This window comes from Pinus tabuliformis, chromosome Q (genome assembly GCF_031772625.1).
Source record: "Pinus tabuliformis cultivar Carrire ecotype Pingquan chromosome Q, CPIR1, whole genome shotgun sequence".
NCBI classification, from domain to species: Eukaryota; Viridiplantae; Streptophyta; class Pinopsida; order Pinales; family Pinaceae; genus Pinus; species Pinus tabuliformis.
The window spans coordinates 1196047843-1196058157 of NC_142296.1; the positions used below are offsets into that span (position 1 = coordinate 1196047843).

General features: G+C 32.5%; 1 pseudogene; it reads right to left on the minus strand.

The window, feature by feature from the left end:
• Positions 1–1766: 1766 nt before the first annotated feature.
• Positions 1767–2989, minus strand: LOC149224022 (endochitinase 4-like; annotated as a pseudogene).
• Positions 2990–10315: the final 7326 nt, after the last annotated feature.

Genomic DNA, 10315 nt, shown 5'->3' on the forward strand with positions numbered 1-10315 from the left:
AAATAGCCAAGAAAAAAATATTCATGTGAACATGTTCTATTCCAAAAGTTCTCTTGCCATAGTATAGCTCGTAAATGTTTAAAATGTGAAACTCCGTGTTCAATTCTTAGATTACGAGTAGCCAAAACTACCTTGATAAGAAAAAGATATGTAATTTTTCTTCCATATTTCAATACCAAAATCCATATATATAATAAAAAGGGATTTAAAATAGTTTTGTTTAGTTTTTTTGCTTTTTAATGATATTATATATATAAAAGCGAACTAAAAATAGTTTTTATGTTTTTTTTAAAGGAATATGTAAGGAAATTGTTTGTTTTTTTTAATCAAATGGAAGATTTGAATAATATATTACACTTGGAAAATGTATACTATCTTTCCTTATATGAAATTGATAATTAATATATAAAAAACTAATATAAAGTTAAAATTTAATATATGCGAATTAAAATGAATTTTTTGTTTTATTTTAAAATTAATTGTTAATTTTGAAAAAGATTTGCAGGTTTTGTATTAAGATGGATTTTCATGGGTCTGGAGTATGTTTTAAAATTGCTTTGTTTGGGTGAGAGCTAGTTTTTTTAAGACTTGAGGAAACATGTTAAGCGCCTCAGATCCAGAGGCATCTGGTGAGTGAAAACCTACCCCCTTATAGACCACCATCAAATTATTCCAAGTGATGTGGTTTTCATTGAATAACAGTGATGAGTTTAACCAATAGTAATTAGAAATAACTATCTTCACTACTAATTTGACAACTAAATTACAATAAAATTTCTCACTTTCAATATAGATTAAATCACCAACTAATTTAACCTACAAACTAATACATTTGAACATATGTGTGCTGTCGAAGGCAATATACGGCATGCTGATTATTTTAATTGATGATACTCAAGTTGGAAACGAAGAATTATGCCTCTACCTTTACTCGCTGACACCAGGCAGACCAGAGATTATCACAGTTCTTTGTTTTTAAGCATGGTGATAAGAAATGAGCAGAATTCTGAGGATACCATGTCACATCTCCAACTAATGAAAAAATAAATTTTCCTGCACACTTAATACATTAAAAATTAACTTAAATATTATATTAATATTAATGTTTTTAATTCTACCTAGTAAGTATGATGTTAATATTAATGTTTTTAATTCTACCTATACCGAACGTAATATTTATAGATTATAAACTGAGAACAAACTAGATATTACGTTAATTTTAATGTTTTTAATTCTACCAACACCAAATTTGAACATATAATTTATAAATTAACACCTATGCTAACCTAACATTTATGAATTGTATGAACAAAAGGAGAGTACTCTGTATATGGTGATAACAAAAAAAAGCATCTTATTTAAAGCTAGAAAAAGATAAATCATCCCCAACAAGTAAAACCATATATATGTTATTTGTGAAAACCAAGATTGGTCCTTTTCCTGACAATTTCCTAACCAGTAATACGACAATTTCCTAACCAGTAATACACCATCTATTGGCTGCCAAATATATAAAATCAATGTAGCATCAAATGCACTAATAAGTACAATTAATTAATCTAATGTTACACAGTTCACTGGCGTGCAAAACCCATGAAAGAAAGAGACTAATCATAAGAGAATGTTGTCTCGTTTTGTACGTCACATAGATCCGTTTCCTGCTTATGCTAACCATGGTAATCAGACTCTATCGATTTTATTGAGTATTTTGAACTATCGTGGATTCTTTGACACAGATCAAGAGGTCACAGCATATTAATATCCTTTTAACAGCTAAGGTTATTTCCTGGATCTACACCAAACTCGTTGCAATAGTTGGTATAATAATTGACACGTTCATCAACTGCGTTGGAGTCTCCACCATTGCATTCATCGCCGCTGATTGCTTTGATGGTTGCCCTGAATCCTTGTCCAGATGTGATAGCAGAGTGGCAATTACTATGCTTCATCCAAAACCAGACAGCGGTCTTCCACGAGATTGAGCCATTCCGGGCTACAATTTCAGGGTGATTCAGGCCATCAAAGCCCAGGTAATCACCAGCTGCATCATAATTATAATTCCTGCAAAAAAAACCTCTCAGTCAAACAGCATGAAACAGTCTCTCAAGAGAAATCCAATCCAAATTTAATAGATAGAGCCCAAAAAAAATTATAATTCAATTTAATAGATAAATAAATTCATTTTTTAGGATACTGGCTTTTTCTATAGACAAAGTTTACAGGATTTTTTAAGTGTATAACTTTTTTTGTACACAAGTACCAAATTTCTAGAAACCAAACCTCTACGCATAACCGTTAGTGAAACCACAGACTCGAAAATAAAACTTGTAGACCTACATCCCATTATAAGCATACATACCATGTGAGTTGCAAGGGGCCACGCCCGTAGTACTGCCTTCCCGCCACACACTGGTATTTCTTGTTGGTGGAATCGCAGTAGTCAGACTTCTCTATTTGCTCAACGTAGCACAGTCCTGCCAATTTCATAGTTATATGTGTCACATGGATAAACAACCGATTTCTAATATTTATAAATTCTGAAATGAAATCATCAAATTTCTAATATTTATATTTTATAAGAACAAATTTATAGAAACAGGAAGGATGCATGTGAGATGTACTGGAAGTCTCGTGAGCAATATTGGCGAAGAAAGCAGCGATTTCTCTCTTGTGGTCAACGTCGGGGCCGTTGTGCCAAAGCCAGAGAATGCAGTGGCTGCGTCCATGAAGTTATTGTATGTATAGAATGCAGTGGCTGCGTCCTTGGTTTCTACGAAAGGGCATCAATGTCCTCACAATTTTTTGAGAATAAAATATGAGTATGCAGGCCTTGATATGGTTGAGGGGGTGAACCAAAGGATTAGCCGAAGTATAAATCTTATAGGGATATAGGGAAAAACTTGATGACTCTATCTAACACACCTAACCTCTCTAGGTTTTAGGTAACTTCTATAACTCAAGAGTCATGAATGATACCTAAAATCGCCATAGATGACTTATTTAGGGGATATTTGGCTCTCAAGTGAGGAGGAATTGTAAGGATATTTTCAGCACTGAGTATCTATCTTAGGTACTTTCACATTATCAAGAGGAAACCTAGGCCTTAATTCCCAAAGAAATATTCTAGGTATTTAGGGCCAACAAAAACATATTAAATCATCATGATGGACGTTTCTTAAGTATCGTTAGTCTATGAATGGGGATAGTTTGAAATATGAGTTTTTGAGCACTATGCACGAATCTCTATACCTTATATATGATTAAAGTGAAAAACCAAGAGTTAGGCTATAAAGGAAGCTTTTAATTTTTTTGGGGTAAGAACGATGCCTTGAACAACCAAAAACAGCCTCTTGGGGGCATTTGTTCCTCTAATGAGGTATTTAGCTACCATTTAACCTTTTTTAACACTAGGAATGGGTATGAGGGCCTTGTATATGGTTAGGGGAGGAAACATGAACCTTAAGCCTTAAAGGAAGATTATAGTAATAAATGGGAAAAAAGGATGGCACAAACAACAAAAGATGGCCCATTAAAGTTATATTTTCCTATGGTTGGGTATGTTGGTCCCATTAAGTGGTATTTAGTAGTAGGTATGTGCCCCAAGGTATTGTAAATTATATAGGGAAGAAGGCCATGCCTTGGGTCCTAAAGGAAACTTTGAGGAAACATGAGCAATTCCTTGAAGCACCACACATTACCTTTGGAGGATGTCCTTGGCCTCTAAAAAATACATTAGTGCTCTTAGAAGGTTTTGAGAATTAGGTATGGGTTTTAAGGCTTTGACATGTTAAATATGTGAATCCAAGCCTTAGTTAAATACAAAGCTTCTAGGAAGCTATGACCAAATATATTGCTTCAAGCCACCACACTTGACTTCTTGAAATTTTAGGCAACTTCTAGGGCATAAGGGTCATGCATGACTTGTGAATCCACCATATATCATCACATTAGGGGATGTTTGGCCTTTGAGTGGTGATATGGGCTTCAATAAGAGATCATGATAATTGGTTATGTGTTTTGGTCATTGGACATGAATGAGATAGGAAATTTAGGTGTTTGGTCCTAAAGGGAGCTTCTATGCATCTTCAACCAATAATGTTTTTCACCTATTGTAACAAGAATATGGGCACATTTTAATGGTAAGTGCACATTATTGAAACAAATGAAAAGTCTACAGTGCATGCTTTCTCTTTCCTAGGAACATATGCACATTCTTAAAATTTATGAGTTGAAAAGTGTGCATGGCGGCTTGCACAATATTGAGGCTATACAATTAGGAATGGATGTGTGTTTATAAGAATGCACATGTTCTTGTGGGTACATTATTGCACACTCCATTGCCATAATTTCATCCATCAATTTCCAATGGACACCCATATACAATATAATATCTTCATTTCTTTCTTTAGCATGTTGACAAACTCAATAATTTTTAATCCATTTACTCACATTCTTAGCAATATCTAGATACTAGTATCATTATTCAATCAATGTTCATGTTCTACCAATACCAAAATATTCATTTAAACCACCATTATGTAGTTCTTTGATTTGATTATCCCTCATTATCACATATGAATACATACATCCCAATTTTAAGAAAGAAGGCTATGTGGTAAAATAATCCATGAAAATGATTTTGCCACTATTCCATACTTATTTATTGGTTTTCGAAGCTTCAACAAAATCTAGGTTTATTTCATGCGAAATTTGCATTACTTGCATTTATACTATTCAACTATCATAATGGTTAATCATGATATCCCTTTATTTAATACATTAACAATTTTCCTCGATCTTCTAGACTTATTCTTGAACATTAATGTGTAACTATGCAAGATTCTACCCATTTCATGTGTCTAATCTAGAAATTTTATGAGCTTAACTGAGAATGGGTCCTTTATGTATATAAAAATATAGAACATAAATAAATATTTAGGAATAAAGCCAATGTACTCTTAATCAATAGTCCTTGCAAATAAGTGTACAAATTCCCTGTAGGGACTATTCAATGTGCATACCTCAAATTTTCTAGCATTAGCTAGTTTATTTGTAGTCCTTTTTAAGAATTTCTTGAGAATACATCTTCCTCCATTGTGGTTTGTGAAGAAGCTCCTATTTGTTAATATCTTAAAAACTTAGTTGGTCTCAGTTTGGGGAAAATTTAAGGATGGAAATTTATCTTAAAATGTAGAAACCTTGCCAAATCTTACTAGTCCCCAATATGCAAATTGTAAAATGTTTGAAAATATTTTTGTAAAAACATTCTAATTTATAATGATTTTTATCTATTCTCTATAAAAATTTTGAGCATTTTAATATAAAATATTTTTATCCAATAAAACTTGGGAAAATCATTTTTTTATAAAAATTAGAAATTAGTGAACCATTTTTTTGGCGAAAAGTATGAAAACTAGTTTGTCTCCGAAATTTAGCCCCTAAAATTTTCCTTAGTCTTAGGAAGCCAAAGAATCTTCTTGAATAACCTAAAGGTTAAAGGAATATGGCTATTTCTATATTCTTCATGTCATATCTGTTTCTTTCTATTGTTGAATTTATAAGCACACAAGACTTTAGGCATGCACCCAACATGTTCAATGCCTGAATTCCAAGCTTCACTATTACCTTTTTCCTTTGAGTTAAGCCCAAAACACCACTTAGTAATCGATCGCTAAAAATCATGATTTCACCACCCAATTGTATTAACACTATCTCCATAGAAATTCTCTCTTGTTCTATTTGACATCTTCCTTTAATACTTACTAACAATTTTCAATGCGTGTATGGACTAAAATAAAGTTAACAAGAAACATTGGTAATATTAAGTGTCTTATTAACCTTTTTTATGTGAATATATGCTAGGGAAGGTGGTTCACAAAAAAAAAATACTAATTTAATTTGAAAGGATAACAAAATCTCGACAGAATCATGCCTCATTTAATACAAGAGGTGTTGGATGTATTTCTACAATAAGGGTTAATAAAAATATCTATTATATGGGTTACAAGTAGTCCAAAAAATAAATTATGAGGATTTATAATAAAACCGTAAGATTGGGACACATTCCTATATCTACTTATAAATCTGTAGAAAAAATACCAAAACAATACAAAGGATTGAAGATAGAAAATATAAACCAGAATAATGTGTGAAATGCTCCAATATGCCAAGTTAAGACTTTATTAATGTTTCACCTATGAGAAGATTTAAGTGAATGTGGTTATAAGGACCTCTTTCTTGGGAGGGTCTGTAGTTAATCCTGACTGTAGTGTATGGTTTGCTCTCTCTGAAAGAGAAAAATGATATGAAGGTAAAGAGAGAAAAATAGAGGCCTTCTAGTGGAGAATACTAAAAAGGTCTAGGTTCATAATTTCAATGATTAAAATGGATCATGAGAAATGAGGATAAAACCTCTCTATTTATAATAAAATTATAACTAGAGTTGATGAGGTCAAATATAATAAAATATTTTTTTAACCAAATCAAGGATATAACTAATTTGGCATTTTATTATTATTTGTGAGAGGAAAGGGTAAAAAATAATGGTTAATGACCTTTATTTAGGTAAGTAACTAAACAATAATAACATATTGAGTTATTTAATGAAAATGATCCATCACTAGTAAAAAATGATGAAATTAGTGACTAGGTGACTAAAAAAGTTAATCACCGCAATTATTTCAAGTGAATTACTACTAAATTTGAGCAATTTTAAGTGATCAAACTAAATATGACTAACTTAAATGACTAATTTAGTCTAGGGATAAAACATACGACTAGATAATAAGTGACTAAACTAAAAGTGACTAACTTAAATGACTAATTTAGTCTAGGATTAAAATATATGACTAGATAATGAGTGACAAAATTAATAATGATTAATGTAAATGAATATTATAGTCCAAAAATAAAAACATGATGAAATAAAAAGTACAACAAGGATATGAATTAGACATCTATGTTTGTAATTTTTAATTGTGGCACTCTAGAAATGGAAAATTACAATTTTGATACCAAAGTGTTACATTTCACTATAGGGGTCTTTGAATCCATCTACAATGTTAAAATTTAGAGACAAAGAGGTCTTTGAATCCATATACAATTTTAAAATTATGAATACCCTTTTGTCTCTAAATTTTAACACTGTAGATGGATTCAGAGACCCCCTTCTTTGAATCCATTTGCAATTTTAAATATAGAGACAAAGAGGTCTATGAGTCCATCTGTAGTGTTAAAATTTAGAGACCCCCGTCTGCAATGTTAAAATTTAGGTAGATAGATTCAATGACACCCTTAAAGGGTTCCATGAATCCATCTATAATGCTAAAATTATAACACTTTTATACAATCACTACTAAACCAACATAGAAGTTGCTATTAAAATGATTAACCACAACACATATTAACATACTCAATATCCTTGTCATAAATAGAAAAAATAATATCTATATATATATATATATATATATAGTTCTTCTCAATGACTATTATGACCACCACATTTTCACTCTAATTTAGTTTTTAACAACTAAATATATAAATATACATAGAATGAGAAAAAAGTGTATATCAATGTGGAATAAACACTTGAACATATGAAATTGGTCTTTTTTTACTATTAACATATGGAGTTGGTGAAGCTATAACAAAGCCTTCTTTGTTTCCTTCAATCCATATTTTTTTAGTAATCACAAGTTTATTTTATTTTTCATTTTAAATTTCTCTCACAAGTTTATTTTATTTTTCATTTTAAATTTCCCTCTACACGTTTACGTTTATTTTTCATTTTAATTTTCCCTTTGCACATTTACATTTATTTTTCATTTTAAATTTCCCTCTACACATCCTAGAGAGGTGGTCCTTCCTAGGCCCTTGTCTTCATGGATCCTACATTGATTTCGAATATTCATTCATGGACTTTGAGTTGTGGAAGGATCCTCCTAGACTTGGCTGAGGGGCCGGGGTTATATCGGTATGATGGAAGTCGAGAGTTTGTGGAAGTGAGGAAATTCTTTATACCTGACGTGGTCAAGTCAATGACATGGTGTGGGGACAACCTTTTCCTAGAAATTAGTTGAGAATACGTTATTATGAATACTTTAACTTGATCCTTCTTTGAGGTCTTCCCTTACAGCAGAAGTTCCCCTCCTCTTATTGTGTCTCTTCCCTCCCAAGAGCTTCTCATGGGCAAGGTATTCCCCTTTCAAATTCACTTTTCTTATGCTCTCCAAAAGGTTTTCCATTTTATAATATCAACATGGATTCTCAACCTGATTGGATGTAGATTATTGCCTAATAAATGAGGCCTACAGATTCATCATAATTGCAAAATGCATAGCCACTGCCATGGCCCTGTACCCACACTGTAAAATCATTGCCTCATGCATGTAGGAATTTAGTATGAAAAGGAACTTATCTACTCATGTCTAGAGCTCCCACCATTACCTTAAAAACTAGGACTTTTACTACTTTAGCTTCTTTGATAGAGGAAAACAATGGCTTTAGAAAACTTATTTTCAGAGTTTTACATAATGATTTCCTTCCATAATCAGGGTTAACGGATCTATATACTAACCTACCAATTACGACCTTTAATTTTGGAGCCTTGGAACACCACTGTATAATAATGTTTGTATTTAGTTTAATATAGATTGGGATAACATATAAGGTGCCCTGGCATGTACACTGCAGAAAATCAAGCCATCTTATATCGTACATTTTCCAAAAGATCGTTTTTATTCACACTATGTTCCTAAGATGGTGTTGCAATGATCATTGGCCTATTAAATTCATTCAATGTTAGTCTGTTGTTTTTATGACCAAAGGGTGGAAGGAGATTATCCCGTAAACAAAATGGATCAACATTATAGAGAAGTCTTTGTTCGAAAGTATTGTCACAAAAAAGAAACACAAAAACACATTGTACTCCCTTTTTTTCTCTCAGGAAATGGCCTTTGGTTCTATGTAGCATTTGGCACAATAATTTTGAATCTTTTATTTTGATTCATCCTAAAACTATGAATGGACTGGGAACAAGTATCGAGTGGTCATTTCCAATCTAGAACACATATTTTCAAGGCTTTATATATATTGTTAATTCAATATTGAGCAAGTGGTTCTATGATTCTGACTTGAAGGATTGTTTTTATGTTAATCCTCTATATTTATTCTTGGTATTTGGCAGAGACATCAAGATTTATGATGTACCTTTTACTATGAGGTTAGAGGTAGGTTCATCTGCCTTTATTAGGAATTGAGGGGTTCCCTAACGTATTAATTCCTCCATCTAGACTGAAGATGCCTAGCTCTTATATGTATTAGGAAATGGACTTAAGATCTTATGAGGAGTTCCTCTAACAAATCCGATAAGGTTTATCACTTCCTTCTTTCCTTCTATCCCTTCTGAAGTTCTGTTGGTGGTGGAAGGTGACAGGTAGAGACCAAGTATACTTGTGGCATTATATCTGTGAAAACATGGAACTCCTCTCCCTCTTCAGCCAACATACTGACCCCCATGACTCTTGATTTATTTGAGTTCTTGACCTTAGCAGTGAGTACAAGATAGTTTCTCCTTCCCCCCACCCTACAAGGTTTGTCATTACCAGGCTCTTTCTGGTGGCCTAGATTATTGGGAGATTATCGACAGATCGTTTTATATTTCTTGGCAAGGTTTTATTGTTTAAACCTCTCAGACCTAGACTCCCTCTTGAGTACATTCTCAGATAGTTTATTGGCTCATTTTCCACTATCAATGATCCTACAGGGACATTTCCATTCTCGTCCTCCTTGATGTCCGCCTCTATCTTTGTTATAGGTGGAGGGCTTCGCCCTTCCCCCTCACTTTCCTCTCCCACTTTTGGTGATGTGTAGAATTTTATCTTGTTATTTTTAAGGCCATGTTCAATAGTTTAGTTTATGTTATTTTATGTTTGACCTCTTAGATATTATCTTATAGGAGTTTCTCTAGTACTCCTACAGTTTGTCACCATCATTTATACCTTTGCATCCCATTAACCTACCCTTTTGGTCATTCATGGACATTAATAAAATTATCTTATATCATCTTTAATGTCAAGAAATGATTTTTTGTTTTTTATTCCAATAATCATACGCTTCAAAATTCCAAAAGGTGAGCCACCTCTTTCAAATTGCAAATGACTAGGAACCACTTAATCATGTTTAGCATAAAGACCACATGTAGAGCAATAATCTTGGCCATATCCATAACTAATAATGAGTGTTGATTTTTGTGTAGCATAGGGAGGTATTCCCACATTATAAAATGCCTCCCGACTTCCAATTCGACTAAGGAAAA